The 16,336-nt window shown below is 44.2% G+C and overlaps 1 protein-coding gene across 1 annotated transcript in view; it reads right to left on the bottom strand.

The window, feature by feature from the left end:
* LOC309702569 (uncharacterized protein) overlaps positions 1-16,336 on the bottom strand; it is a 1,256,944-nt gene that overhangs the window by 274,044 nt on the left and 966,564 nt on the right.

Genomic DNA, 16,336 nt, shown 5'->3' with positions numbered 1-16,336 from the left:
ATACCTTTGATTGAATGACGACTTGTACACACTGACTCCACAGACAAGGTACGAAAATATATCAGGCTACGTCAGTAGCGCTAGGTGTTCGGGGTTTCTACTCCACGGCAGTATGTCATACAGGTCCACATTTCCAATGCACGCTATTTTCTGCAAGTACCGCTGCTTCGCCTCTGGACGCAATCGGTCTCTATACAGTTCACTCTCTTTTGAGAGGCTCTTAAGCATCTTTCTTGTAGTCGTCGTTCCAACACAGTGTGTTTGTTTTGATTCGTAGACCCCGAAAATGGCGCTGCGCTCCCACAATGCATTGCGGCGTGACGTCAACTCCAAAGCCCTATACTGAATGTGAGAGATGTTGAACCAGTGAAAGAGATGTTTATGTTATTTCTTATTTGTATTCATTTTAGAACCACATCCTTACTCTCCAGCGAGAGTGTGAGTTTGATGTGGGCTCGTTGTAAATAAAGTTCTTCAACACTCTGACATCATTCCACGCCCTAAAAGGACCTTTTTTTTTTTTTTACCAGGGAACAGTACAGAACCACGTTTCAGAGAAAGTCGACTAGGGTGTCCACTCTAAGATTCTGCTAAGATTAATCACGTCTGCAGCATCTGGAAAGAGTTATGAGAGAGCAAAACACATTGCAATGCTGTAATTATTTCTTTTTTTGTTGATTTTACCCATTATTTGAGGTCACTGAAGTTTGATGTTAATAGTTTGGAAATCTAGCTTTTGTATTCTGTTCGAGCAACTGGTTTAAATTCTTTGAACAAACCAGATTTGGTTAAATACACCCTCTCTAAGCGCTGAAACATTTCTCTGTCAATGGCTTTTATTTGAAAATGAAATTGGAATTAGAACATTTTAATATGCTTGGATAAGACTTTAATAGTTTTGTGAAATATTTTAACAAACATTTGTGGAAATGCTCATTTGGGTTCGGGGGATGCGTCTACATGTATTCTTGTGACGTTTGAAAGTGGATGAGTGCCTGAAACGCCTCCTACACTTTTGACAGATGTACGGTTTCTCTCAAGTGTGGATTCGCTGAAGACGCTTCAGATGTGATGACTGACTGAATCCCTTGTCGCACTCATCACAATAGTACGGCTTCTCTCCTGTGTGGATACGCTTATGCCTCTTCAGATGTGATGACACACTGAAACCCTTCCCACACTGATCACAGGAGTGGGGCTTGTCTTCAGTGTGGTTATGCTGATGTACCTTCAGACTATATAGATGACTGAAGCTCTTTCCACATTCATTGCAGGCATAGGGCTTTTCTACCGTGTGGATACGCTGATGGACCGTCAGACTTGATGACTGACTGAAGCTTTTTCCACACTCATTGCAGGCATAGGGCTGTTCCCCAGTGTGGATACGCTGATGAATTTTCAGGTCTGATGATTGACTGAAGCGCTTGTCACACTCATTGCAGGAGTAGGGTTTTTCCGTAGTGTGGATACGCTGGTGACGCTTCAAATGTGATAAACTCCTGAATCTTTTCCCACACTGGTCAAAGAGGCAGACTTTGCCTCCATGTTGGCTGGGAAGATCAAGCTGTTCTTCATAAAAATCTACCCCAACCTCCTCATGAAGTCTGTCTGGGTTGTTCTGGTTTTAAAGAGAAAGAAGAAAGAGATGTCAGGGTTCCTGGGTCGGTGACCCAGTGTTTTCAGTTTTGTTCATGTTCAGTTTATTTTGCCACTTCAATGTTCTCACTTCCTGCTTTTCCTGTGTCAGCTCGTCTCGTGTCATTAGCCAGATTATGTTCAGCTGTGTACTCACCGGTCTCTCATAATCATTCTCATCAGTCTGTGTATTTAAGCCCTCTGTTTCTACTCGTTCACTGTCGTGTCATTGATGTTGATGTGATGTTGTCCTGCCCGTGTGTTCCCTTAGTTCAGTCAGCCATTCAGTTGTCCAGCCAGTCAGTGTCCGTTCACCCTCTGTTCATCCACTCCTTATAATAAACCCTCACCAGTCTTCACCTACCTGCGAGTCCTGCGTTTGGGTTCCTTCTTCCTCGCCTCCACACAACGCCTGACAAGTGACAACAATCTAAAACATTGTCACGTCTGCTGAGGCAGACGGTGTGGAGATGAGAAAGTGTGGACACAAATGCAGGAAACGGAGATGGAGTGAGAAGATAAAATAAAATCAAACTTTTATTTTGGGCTGCACAAAACACTACAAAACAAAGGGCAAAGGGAGATTGAGATAAACTAGCAAAACCCTAAATTGGGGAATGCTTTGGTAGACATAATTAGTGTATGAATTCTAGAGTAACGGCTGATAAAGAAAATGTTTTCGGCTTTAACTCTAATGTTTTCCTCCTTGGCAAATTTTATTCAAGTCTATTACTCTCTATCACACATGAGTACACTAGCATGTGTTCTTCTAGTGTCAGCAGGTTATAGCATAACAAAAGTAATGGTTGGACTGCAAACAAAAGCCAGAAATGTAAAGTCAAAGAAAACAGAGCATGTCACAAAGCCTCAAATACGGATGTCAGCATATGTAGACGTAATCTCTGTGAGCTCAGCAGCCATTTTGGAACAAGTTCAGGCAGTTATTTCACAGCTTTGACTTAAATAAGTGGTGAGAGAGACATAATTACATTTAGATGATGACTGGGACATAAGAACTGCTTGTATTAAATCATTAAATCTGATTGAAATCAGTTAAACCTTGTGAGATTATTCTGTTATTATATGTTACCTTATATATGTAATCAAAATAGTTGAATTATGTTAACTGCTGTAGATCATATTATACCCTTTAATATAGAGTGTGTGATCAGTATGTAGTTTTAGTTTGCATTATACTTCTGACTTAAAAGAGTGTGAAAATCATTCGATCTATTTGTTTGACCTGTATTGCTCAACACTGTTGAATGTATTACATTGTTTCTTGACATGTTTTACTGCTGAATCATATGAAGAAGGTTGTAAGCAGAAGACTTGGTGTCTGGGGAGAGGAGATAAAACCGCATTCCTTACCCCCCTTCCTACTTCACACAGAAAGACAGGGAGCCGAGGTCATATTTTAGGCGCCGTGAGTGAAAGAATGTGAATGTTTGGGCTTTTACGACAAGGAGGGGGGCTGTTACTAGCTATAAAAGTCTGTGAAAGTTGCTACCACTTTGAGACATGCTGCTGACCCTCTGCAGGCATCTCTCCCATCATGATGGTTCTAATGCTCATAAGTATTGAATTGTATGGAAATAAATGATTGTTGATTGAGCATTTATACACCGAGTATTGTCCTTCCTTCAGCCCAAAGATTCAAAGAATTGGGAGATTTCAACAACCTTATGAATTCCAAAACAAAGACTATATTAATCTAAATGTTTTAGTTTGCTATGTATGCTTGTTTTCCCCTGCCAGCCAATAAAGCTGTGATTTTGAGTTCATCCCTCGAGTCTGAGTGCCTGCATTTTGGGTCCAGCTCCTGCCTAGTTAAAGGGACTTACCTTTGCCAGTGTCAGCATTTGCTGCTGGTTCTCATCGTCCACAAACTCTCCATCGGTGAATCTGCTGTGACAAACATAAAGATAACAAGTTAGAGTAAATGATTCAATTACTGCCATAAAAAACACCGATGTTAAGGCTTATCACTCAGGTACAAGAAATATTTGTAAGAAGAAATATTTGTGAGTAGCAACAAGAAACATAATCCAGATAGATACTTCAAATTTACAGACATTTCATCTTAAGGCTGTGCAGTTTTTACAGAAAAACTGGATGTGAAATATTAATTCAATTTAAATTAAAGTAAGGAGAAGTGCAAAACACTCTGAATGTCCTTTGATTTACTTAATTACTATGCACTTAATGCATACATATTATTAAAATTTTGGGTATAATGGTTGTATTGATGTATATCAAGTTGAAATGCTCCCAAAAATGGCACCACAGCATGTAAAAATATAATATAAGCTCTGGCGGACTTGATTCTATGGTAGGTCTTAAAGGGTTAAGACATCACATATTTTCAAAAGCGCTCCAATGTTTTCGGAGACGTCTGTTACCCACCAGCTCAATAGCTGCCGTCGTTCAAGGCACACTAGCGCCGTTGAGAACACCGGACTCCGGCAAATTGTTTTCAAACCCACCGCCGTCTTTCGCTACTCAGGTTAAACATGATATATAAGTCACTTAGATAACTTAAAAATTATTTTGTTTGGCTTTTTTTTAGTATTTTATTTGTTCCTGAGTAAATCTGTTTGGCTGAGATTAAAGTTTTTACACAGCAGAATAAACGTCAAGCAGACAACTGATTATCAGAAGTGTGAGATGCTCGAGAATATACTCCGATGTATTTTAGATAGCAAGGAGCAGACGGCTGAGTTTATTAAACTGTCTTTATTTTTACCTAGCGCACACCTTAAACATTTAAAGCTGTAAACTAATGATGGTTATATACGAGCAGATGCTGCTGGTGCAATAAGCTGTACGTTTTACGTCCAATGGATGATGATCTGATTAGTTGACTAATCAAAAAAATAATCGATGACTAGTCAACTATCAAAATAATCGTTTTCGGCAGCCCTAACTGACATCTTGGATCAGTGTATTTTTCTTCATATTCATTTGCTCCTGTTTCATTTTTAGTCTTGTACTAGCCAGCTCGCTTCCCTTAAAGTGCTCCACTAGCTGCACCTAGTGCTCTGATGGTGGTTTCTTTGAGAGCAGTATTGACTATGAGCTGGAGTGTGTGATAGAGGCCCATCCATGTTTTTCTTCAAGCAGTCGCATTGCTGCCACCATATTGGAACCACTGTCATGTACTACTGCTTTTATTTTGGCAGGCAAGATGTCAAACTTTGTTAGCACCTCTTCCATCCATGTCACTATATTGGCACCAGTATGCCTCTCCTCAAGAGGCATGGTGTAAAGGATGAAGCTCTTCATCTTCCAATCTTCACTCAGGAAATGGCAAGACACACCAAGGTAGGCCTCTGCATGGCTGGTCCAGATATCAGCAGTCAGGGTGAAAAAACCTTTGACACCACCAAGGGTCTGCTTTACCTAAAGATATGAGATGATTTGGAACAATAGTAAGCATTAGGGAAATATATTACAGTATATTTTTTCATTATTAATAATGCTTGTCAGTTTATGCATCAAGATTTAAATTTACCAATTGAATAATTCAGTTACATCAAATACAGTTACGCATGTTAAACAATAAACATTCAACATATCATTAAAAAAAACAACAACAACAACAACAACTTTCCTGTACTGTACATGCTTTCAAGGATAAAAGATCTGATGTCTCAACAGGACCTGGAAAAACTAGTCCATGCATTCATCTTTAGTAGGCTTGATTACTGTAACAGCATCTTTACAGGTCTACCGAAAAAATCAGTCAGACAACTACAGCTCATTCAGAACTCTGCTGCTCGAGTCCTCACTAAGACCAAAAAAGTGGACCACATCAGTCCAGCTCTGAGGTCTTTACACTGGCTGCCTGTCCGTCAGAGGATAGACTTTAAAGTTCTGATGCTGGTCTATAAAGCTCTGAATGGTTTAGGACCAAAATACATCAATGACCTCCTGACCCAGTATGAACCTTCCAGATCCCTCAGGTCATCTGGATCCGGTCTTTTATCAGTTCCCAGAGTCAGAACCAGACACGGAGAAGCTGCATTCAGCTTTTATGCTCCTTATATCTGGAACAAACTCCCAGAAAGCCTCAGATCAGCTGAAACACTCAGTTTATTTAAATCCAGGTTGAAGACTCACCTGTTCTCAGCTGCATTTGAATAAAGCACCAAATCCACACTTTTAAGCTTAAATTTCAAAACTTACATTTAACTACTGATTTTATCTACTGTTCTGATTTTATCTGTTTTGATTTTATATACTGTTTTGTTTGTTTGTTTGTTTGTTAATTAGTTAGTTAGTTTATTTGCTTGTTTTAATATATTTTAAATCATGCTTTTTATTTGTTTTTGTTTCTAATGTCTCTGTAAAGCACTTTGAATCACCTTGTTGTTGAATTGTGCTATACAAATAAACTTGCCTTGCCATGCCTTGCCTTTAACCAAGATGAATTTATTGGTTGCTCAGTCAGCCAGCTCTTAATATTATTTCATCATGAAATGTATTAAATTCTAATACAAATGGCTATTTTGTGTTTGTGATGTGAGAGAGTGGAGAGAAAGAGAGACCAACCTTCTTAAAGGTAGCATCATATTTCTTTTCCATCAATTTGGTGAAGTGGGATCGGCCTGGTAGGTAGTTACCATGGTAATCTGGGTTGAACTGCTTGATCATCTCTTTGAAACCTTGATCATCAACCATAGACAGGAGTCTCATGTCCGTCACCAACATGTTCAAGATTGATTCAGTCAGGACATCTGCTTGCCGAGGTTTACATGTTGTTGGCTTGGTGACAAACTTGTCCATTAAAGACGAACATATTTTTTTAGCAGTCCTGTAACGTAACGTTTACAGCTATCAATATAAGTAATAATAAGTAGTGTGTACACCTGTGAGCATGGACGCGCTTGTTTTTTTAAAAGGTTCCTTCATATAATGATCTGCTACAGGGTGTGGGGGGGCCACAGTCCCGTCCCCCAGGGCATGAAGCAGGTATGGAGGAGATCAAAACTCCAGACATCCAGAGGCCCTGTTAAGGTTCAAAATATTGGGGATGGAGACAAGAGAAAAAACCACAATAACAACACTGGTCCGGCCGGGTTGAGTCAAACGATGATTTTAATGAACACACGCGTGGGAGATGGACACTGATGCAGACAGCCTCAAAATCTCAAAATGGTGGAGCATTGCTCAAACTTTTATAGCCTCTGGTGCCTCCACCTTATCATCCATCTAAGATGGCGCTGGAGTGACGGCAGCCTTTCCAAGTAGCTCTGCAACACCGCACCTTTTTTGTTAACTTTAACTTTTTTAGACTAGGCTTTTCAAACTTTTTTTCACCTTCCTCTACTTATACCTCTTAGATATAGTGATACAAGATGGATAATGCACTTTTTAAAACTTCTGGAACCAGTTCCTTCATCTATTCGAGAGCGGAGCTGCTGGCACTAAAAACAAAGGGACAGACCGGCATGCGACACAACATCCCGGCCGAGCTAAAGAGGAGCTACAGAGGCTGCAAAGCTGGAGCGAGGAGAGCGGATCACCGGAGGCGATTCAAACCATCAATCCCGACAGTGATCATGGGCAACGTGAACTCGTTACAGAATAAGATTGATGAACTGTGCGCTCTGAACAACCACAGACTATACCGTGAGTGCAGCTTGTTTATCTTCACGGAGACGTGGTTAACCGAGCTAACGCCGCAGGCTAACGTAGACCTATGCGGTTTCACATCCGTGAGAGCCGATAGGGGCACGCAGGCCAGCGGAAAAAGCAGAGGTGGGGGACTCATTGTCTACGTTAACAACAGATACTGTAACCCTGGACACGTCTCCGTTAAAGTTTCGGTATGCCGTCCGGACCTGGAGCTGCTAGCTGTTAGCTTGTGGCCATATTATCTACCTCGGGAGTTCAGTCATGTGATCTGTGTGTGTGTTTACATCCCTCCGAGGGCCGACACAACAGCTGCCTGTGAGAAAATACACACAGTCACAGCAAGACTTCAGACACAAAACCCTGAGGCTTTCATTATTATATCTGGAGACTTTAACCATGCCACACTGGACTCTACTCTGGCTGCTTTTCACCAGTTTGTGAATTGTCCCACAAGGAGCAACAGGACAATTGACCTACTGTATGCTAATGTGAGAGATGCATACAGAGCCACCCCCCTCCCCCCACTAGGGAAGTCAGACCACAACCTGGTTTACCTACAGCCACAATACACACCCCTCGTCCAAAGGCAGCCGGTCACAACGCGCTCCATCCGGAGATGGACCCCAGAAAAGGAGGATGCTCTGAGGGACTGTTATGACAACACAGACTGGGATGTGCTCCTGAGCCCACATGGTGAGGACATAGAGGGGGCGACACACTGTCTTACAGACTACCTCAACTTTTGTGTGGACACGGTCGCCCCTGCTAAGACGGTACGGTGTTATCCTAATAACAAACCGTGGGTAACACAGGAAGTCAAAGCTGTCCTCAACATGAAGAAGAAGGCTTTCAGGAGCAAAGTGAAGGAGGAGATGAAGGCAGCACAGCGGGAGGTGAAACGCTGCCTGAGGGAAGCAAAGGACACCTACAGGAGGAAGGTGGAGCAGAAGTTGGAGAGGAACAACATGAGGGAGGTCTGGAATGGTGTGAAAACCATCACAGGCCACAACACCAAGAAAAGCACAGTGGGGGGGACTGTGGAGAAGGCAAACGAACTCAACAACTTCTTCAACAGGTTTGACCAGCCCACAACCCCCCCACCCTCACCTTCACTATAGAGTCCTCTCCCCACTCTCCTACCTCCCTCGCTTCCCCCCCTTCCTGACACCATGACACCCCCCTCCTCCAATCCCTCTCTCAGCAGCAAGACATCTCCCCCCCTCCCCTCCTCCCAAACATCTCCCAGTGTCACAGTGGATCAGGTCAGGAGACAACTGAGGAAGCTTCGCCCCAGAAAGGCAGCAGGCCCAGACAAGGTGTGTCCTAGGATGCTAAAGGCGTGTGCTGCTGAACTTGGGGAGCCGCTACAACGAGTCTTCAACCTCAGTCTGCGACTGGGGAGAGTGCCCGCCCTATGGAAGACATCCTGCATCGTCCCAGTCCCCAAAAAGAACTGGCCCAATGAGCTGAATGACTTCCGACCGGTGGCACTGACGTCACATCTTATGAAGACTCTAGAGCGGCTCTTCCTCAACCTCCTCCGACCACAGGTACAACATGCCCAGGACCCACTACAGTTTGCATACAAGGCGGGTGTCGGAGTGGAGGATGCCATCCTGTACCTCCTACACAGAGCCCACTCACACCTGGATGGGGGAAAAGGCACGGTCAGGATCCTGTTTCTTGACTTTTCCAGTGCCTTTAATACCATCCGGCCCTGTATGCTTCAGGAAAAACTGAACAGGATGGAGGTGGACCCCTGCCTGGTGGCTTGGATCTCCGACTACCTCACCGACAGACCACAGTACATCAGGCTGAAGGACATCACGTCTGACACAGTGGTCAGCAGCACAGGAGCACCACAGGGAACTGTGCTGTCCCCTCTTCTCTTCACCCTGTACACCTCTGACTTCTGCTACAACTCTGAATTATGCCACATTCAGAAGTTTGCAGACGACACAGCCATCATGGGGTGTATCTGGGATGATCAGGAAGAGGAGTACAGAAGTCTGGTGAGGAACTTTGTCGCATGGAGTCACACAAACCACCTGCAACTCAACACCTCAAAGACTAAGGAACTGGTTGTGGACTTCGGGAGGTCTAGAGCAGGTCCACTGCCGGTTCAGATAGAGGGGGAGGAGGTGGAGGTGGTCAACAAGTACAAGTACCTCGGGCTGTGGGTGGACAATAAACTGGACTGGTCATGCAACACAGAGCACCTGTATAAAAAAGCCCAAAGCCGACTGTACTTCCTCAGGAGGCTGAGGTCTTTTAACATCTGCAGGAAGCTCCTGAGGATGTTTTACCAGTCGGTGGTTGCTGGAGTACTTTTCTATGCTGTGGTGTGCTGGGGGAGCAGCACAGCAAAGAAGGACTCATCCAGGCTGGAGAAACTGATCAGGAGGGCTAGCTCTGTGGTCGGCATGAAGCTGGACACTCTGGTGACAGTGGCAGAGAAAAGGACATTAAAGAAACTGATGGACATTATGGACAATGCCAGACATCCTCTGCACACGGCCATAAACAACCAGAAGAGTCTGTTCAGTGACAGGTTGCTTCTCCCAAAGACAAGAACTAACAGACTTAAAAACTCCTTTGTCCCACACGCCATCAGACTGTTTAACTCCTCCCTGGAGGGGAGAGGGAGGAGAAACAGGAGGACAAAGGAGGGGGGAACAACTAAGCTGTAGTGCCTCTTCACCTCACTGTGCAATACCTTTTGTGCAATACTTTTGTAAATAGTCAACGGTGCAATAGACTCAATACTTGAAATGTGCAATTCACTTGTATTTTTATTTTTATTCCTATTTATTCTATTTATCCCCTTCGTATATTTTATTTATATTGTCTCTGTATTTATATATATATGTGTGTGTGTGTGTGTGTGTGTGTGTGTGTATTATATATATATATATATATATATATATATATATATATATATATATATATAAAATATTCTGTAACTCTGTAACTTCTGTCGGTGCTGTGCTTTTTTGGAAATCGAATTTCCCAGAGGAACCCACCCGAGGGATTAATAAAGTTCTATCTAATCTAATCTAATCTAATCTACAAAGCCTAAACATTCACATGCTTTCTCTCACACAGCGCCTGAGCTACGACCTTGGCTCCCTGTTTATCTGCTCCTGCTGAAATGGGGCAGAAAACTCCAGCACACTCTGTTCTCTTCTACTCAGACAAATTAGATTTCTTATAACTCAGCAGTATAATGCATCATAAAACAATATCATTCATTCACAACAAGTCAGCAGTTTAATGTAATGCAAATCAGTTTAACTAATGTAATAGTTATCAGCTTCTTCTAATTCAGGAGAATAATGCAAACTAAAACTACATAATAATTCACAATCTTTAATTAGGGGTATAACATGGCATAAAATAATATTATAATCTAACAGCCCCCAGAACACAAGAGACCAAGGAAGACCAACAGAGGGGCAGCCGCGCCACTGTCCCAGAAAGAGCTGAGGAGAGTCCCAGATGAGGGGTCACTCAGCAGCCGCGGAGCAGAAGCGAGGGGGAGTTGCAGTGACGCGCCCGTGAGCTCCGCCGGCAGCCAGCTGTGCCTGAGTGACCGAGCCCCAGGCCGAGAGGCCGGGGGCACCCCACCTCCGAAGTGGCCCGAGCGAGCCCCAGAGATGTCCCCAGAGATACCCAACCTGACATATAGACACAGACATACAGGCACACACAGATACAAACATCCATTCCCACCCTTATGCTCTCATATGCACTTGCTCCACACTCAACCAACGTGGAGACAGACATAAAGAGATGCTGTACACACGATCACACTCCCCAAGCGTACTCTACGAACCGGGTCTAGGTACCCTTTTCCCTGCGGTGGGGAGAGGCAAACTGCCCCGACTCCGCAGCAGCAGGGAGGCCCCACACCCCAGACCGCAGTCGGACGGCCAACTCCTCCTCCTAGCCCCCCCTTGCTCCAGCGGGCCGCAGAGAACAGGGGTGAGAGAAGACTCCAAACCTCCCTCCACCCGCTCATTGTAGTGTTGATGCATGTGTGTTCTAAGGTGCATTTAAAACCCAGGAGGGCATGGAGCTACCTGCCAGAGAGCAGCAGGTAAGCGCATAGTCCCTCCTGCTAGCCCTCCATGTCTACTCCCACCCACTCCATGACATGCTGGTCAGTCACAGGAGCACGTTCAGTGAGAGACTGAGATTACCGAAAAGCACCACTGAACGACACAGGAAATCATTCCTGCCTGTGGCCATCTCCCTGTACAACGCATCCACTTAACACACCGTTTGCTGCTACAGCTACACATGTTTCTTTTCCAACTATTTATTTATGAGTGACTTATGTATGTATGTATGTATATATATATGTATATATTGTACTATTCTTAGTTAGTGTATTGTCTGTCTTGTCTTAATGTTGGTTTAAAATGGAGCACTGTAACAAAAAATAATTTCCCCCAGGGATCAATAAAGTATTCTGATTCTGATTTAAAATTGAGAGGTGGGCAACGACGCCAGGGGTGAGGTGTACACCCTGATGGTAATTTGGATTCCGTGTGTCGTGCCCACCCCCAAGATCCTATATGTATGTGTAATGAGAGTGTGAGTAATGTGAATGTCTAAGTTGTGGGATAAAATTGAGGCAGAGGCAGCCAGAAGGGGACAGAGGGGGGGGGGGGGGGGGGGGGGTAGCCTCCTCTGCACCCTGGTGACATACCCCTACTCCAAGGGCCTGCATGTGTGGGTGGTTGTGGTGGAGCGGGAAGAGGGAGGCAGCTGGAGATGGGGAGGGAAGGAAGGGAGGGGCAAGTGACCCCTCCCTGGGGCCAGCTCCCCCACTGACCCCAGTAGGCACCCCCATACTCCGCGACCCGCCAGGGAAAGGGGGACCAGGCCTATCCAGACCGGGTCCCAGTGCAGCAGCGCCCCACAGAGCCCAGGACAGTCCACCCAACCCCACCACAGAGAAAACTGCACCCACCCCACCATCCACTCATCTTCCAGACTACATAAGACAATAGACGCCCAGGCTGAGATCTTCCTCCACCTCTCCTGTATCTCCCCCTCCTGCAGAGAGAGTTCCTGAAGAGCGGAAAGCTCCTGTGAGATGTGACAATCTCCCCCACCAGTTGAAGAGCCCCTCAGGTGGCTCGACGCACCGGCGGCACCCTGCGCCAGGGCTGGGCCCCCATGCACCCACCCACCCACAACCCCGGCAACACACCAACCAGGACCCAAGCTCCCGAGGCCCGGCCAGGGCCCCAGCCCAGAGACGGAGCGCCCCCAGAACCTCACGCCCATCCCGGACCCACCCAGGGGCAGCCAGGCTACCAGGTCAGTAACCCACGTCCGTCAGCACAGACCCTCCCCTAGCCCCGCTGCACGCAGCCACGAGGAAACAGTCACCCGAGAGCCAACAGAGCCCCTAACCGGACATGACTGCTACCCCGGATTGAGCCCCCCAAGGAAGATGCCCCTGGTGAACCCCCCGACGCCCTATCCCTGTCCCTACCCCCACACCAATCACAGTGAAGGCGGGACCAAACTATGACCCCCCACCCCCACTAGGTGATGGAGCTGATCAAAGGAGCCCAGAGCAATTGATCTGATGTGGTGGCAGAGGCTGTATCAAGACTAATGTAATCTAATAGATAATTTCTATATTGGTTAGAATTAAGATTATTTTTTATTTTTCCAGTTCATGAGGACCGTTTTCTTGGCTATGCATAGGGCAGGGAGAACCATATGGGCTATATTTTTATCTGAAGTGACTTTATCTAAGCTGCCCAACAAAAACACTAAGGGGGAAGTTGGAATGTTACATTTCAGACACTTTGATAAGTCTTCACATATCTCGCGCCAAAACTTCTGAACTGGTGGACAGAACCAAAGAGCGTGGATATAATTGTCCGGTGAATTGGTTTGGCAGTGTGAGCAGTTGTTGGTAGACGTAAAGCCCATCTTGAACATCCGATGACCTGTATAGTGCACTCTATGTAATATTTTGTATTGAATTATTTGAAGACTGGGATTTTTGATTAGATGAAAGGTTTTTAAGCAAGTCTGAGACCAGAAGTTTTGGTCTAAGTTAACTGATAAATCCGCTTCCCATTTTGCAATAGGAAGTGATGTTGATTCATCTGTTTTAGAAAGCATTCTGTATATTTTGGATAGTAATTTGGGGGTTTTAAGAGTAAGAAATTGAACCACACTTGGTGGTGTTTGTAGTTCAACTTGACCCGGTTTAAATTTCTTTTTTACTATGGATTTAATTTGTTGATATTCTAAAAATCTTTTCTTGTTGATCCCATATTGTGTAACTAGTCCGTCAAATGAAATAAATTCTGTTCCTTCTAGTATATGTTCTAAATATTTGATTCCTTTACCACTCCAATCTGAAAAGTTTATCATATTATTGTTTTGTAATATGTCAGGGTTGTTCCAGATAGGTGTACGTTTGCATGGGATTAATGAAGACGCCGTCAATTTTAGAAACTCCCACCATGCTGTCAGAGAAGAGCTGATGTCGATGCTTTTAAAGCATTCATGTCGTTGGATGTTTGAGCTGATAAATGGTAGGACTGAGATCTCTAGATTATTGCAAAGTGCTTGTTCTACACGACGTGCTTCCTTTTCAGATGCTCATGCATCGCCGTCATACTGTCATGGAAGGCAAGTTCCATTTTGCAGATTTTTCATTGGACCTTCTTTTCTTTTGTTTTGTCAAAATGCTCCCAGACTTTTGAGTTCCGTTGCCGAGTAGCCATGATAACGGAGACAGCTTCTGTACACCGTTATAAGCGTGCCACAAAACCAACCAATCACAGACTTGGATGCAAAAATTCTGATTGGCTGTTTTGGTCTCCAATCAGCTTGCTAGCTACTGTAGCTAAGCCCAGGCAAATATCCCAGAATGCATTTCATCCACAACTCAAATTGAGGCAGTGGTGGAGGAACGCAGAGTTTGAAATATACATATTTCTTTCTGGGTCACAAAAAAAAAGATATTTTCAGGATAGATTGTTGCTGTTAGGACATCACATATTTGCAAAAGTGCTCTAACATTTTCAAAGATGCCTGTTACCCACCAGCTGACCTCACAGCTGGACTGGCCATCAGACATACTGGGCATTTGACACAAAGCTGGAGTCATTCTGTCTTTGCTGCACAGCTGCCTCTTCTCTCCTCCTCTCCCCCTTCCTCTCCTGTTGCCACTTCAATCATGAAACTGATCAATGATCAGCTGATCGGCTTTTCTTTCGCAAGTCCTGTCGGTCTTGTTTGTTTATCACCCACTTTGAGCCAAAAAGAGAAAACAAGCAGATGTCACGATGAACAACAGCAGCGTTTAAGCTTGATCAGCTGTTGTTAGAATTTATTTAATATTAATTTCTAGTATCAGCTGATGTTTGTTGGAGCCACAGCTGTAAAAGCTGCTGGTCATGATATCGGGTTGGATATGTGGTGAGAGGGAAACATGAAGATGAAACCAGGAGATGTCCTTAAGTGGTCATCTGGTGTAAACTGTATAGAAATCATACATATATACAAACGAGACAGTGTACATCACTGTCACAACAGTGTTTGTGAAGCAGTATGTTTAAGATACATTGACAGTCTCATGACGACATGATTCAGATATAAGACTAGGGATGGGTATCGAAAACCGGTTCTTGTTGAGAACCGGTTCCCACTGTTTCAATTCCTTGGAATTGTTTGCCATTTTTGCAAACGATTCCCTTATCGATTCCAGTCGCCCCGAATGACGTCACCACGTTGCGGAGCGTCATTTACCTGGCAGGAAACACGGCGCCTAAGCGGCTCAAACGCTCAAAAGTTTGATTATACTTTATGAGAACCGATGACAACAGGGGAACTTGCAAAGTAGATATTTCATTTAAGGGAGGAAACACTACGAATATGCAAAAGCATTTGCTCACAAAACACGCGATGACACGTGTTTTTAATTCCGCTCCGGACTCATGACTCTCAACCCAGCAGCAGCGGTAACATTTGCACGTCCTCTCCCGTTAATGCGGCAGGTAAATAATCAACCAACAGTGCATATTATGTTACCGCAATCTGCCTTATTACAAGACCTGCCATTACTGTACATGTAGGTGACCATGATGAGAGAGACAGACTGGCTGGCGCTCGCTGGCAGTTCTCGCTGCAGTCTACTGGTAGCGTCTCCTTTCAGGCCAGGATAGACGAATGTCACCGAGCAGTGTCTAAGTTTGTGGTCAAAGGCTTGCACCCATTTGCCACAGCAGATGCCCCCGATTTTTGGTAAGTGAATGTGTTTAATTGTAGGCAGGGACATTACTGGATATTCTTGTGTAATTGCTACAGAACAATTTATGTTATACTTTGTTATTGCTACAGAAGAATATTTATTTTATTATTTTACATTTACAATTTTTTTTCCTGGGGACCCTGTGACACCCCATTGAAGAGCCGTAGGCTGGATCTCTTAAGATCTCACTGTTGGGTTTGTAAGGCCATGTTACTCCTAAATTTCTACCTTGTTCAAAGAGAAGATATAAAACAAAGTTCTAAGCTAATCAACCTTAGTGTTCTCCTTTTTAAAAAAAAAAAAAAAGAATCGATAAGAGAATCGATAAGAGAATCGATAAAGAATCGAATCGTTAAACAGAATCGAAAATGGAATCGGAATCGTTAAAATCTTATCAATACCCATCCCTATATAAGACGCAAATCAAGTCAATCAGACGAATGTAACATTTATGTTAAATACTTTTGAATTTCACCCAAAACACCCTTTTTTTAAATTAAATATGTCATTTTGCATCTCACTCTCCTACCTGTGTGATCTGAGTCTGTGTGCGTTCGTGTGTGTGCGCGCTGCGTGGTGACGTAGGCGCGTGCATGTGTGCCCCGGTCACAGCTCCTTTCAGCATGGCCGGAGGTAAGTCACTGCCACATTGCTCAGTTTGTTCAGACCCCAAGCTGCAATGTGAATACAGCCGAACCGCCGCATTTTTGTTTGTCGTTAAGAGACTCGTTCGGGATAAGTTTTGTGGAGGACAGAGTTTGCTAATAT

Source organism: Aulonocara stuartgranti (assembly GCF_965226115.1).
Source record: "Aulonocara stuartgranti genome assembly, chromosome: 3".
In the NCBI taxonomy this organism is placed as follows: Eukaryota; Metazoa; Chordata; class Actinopteri; order Cichliformes; family Cichlidae; genus Aulonocara; species Aulonocara stuartgranti.
Note: the sequence above shows the minus strand (reverse complement) of the source record. Positions and strands in the feature narration are given on the sequence as shown.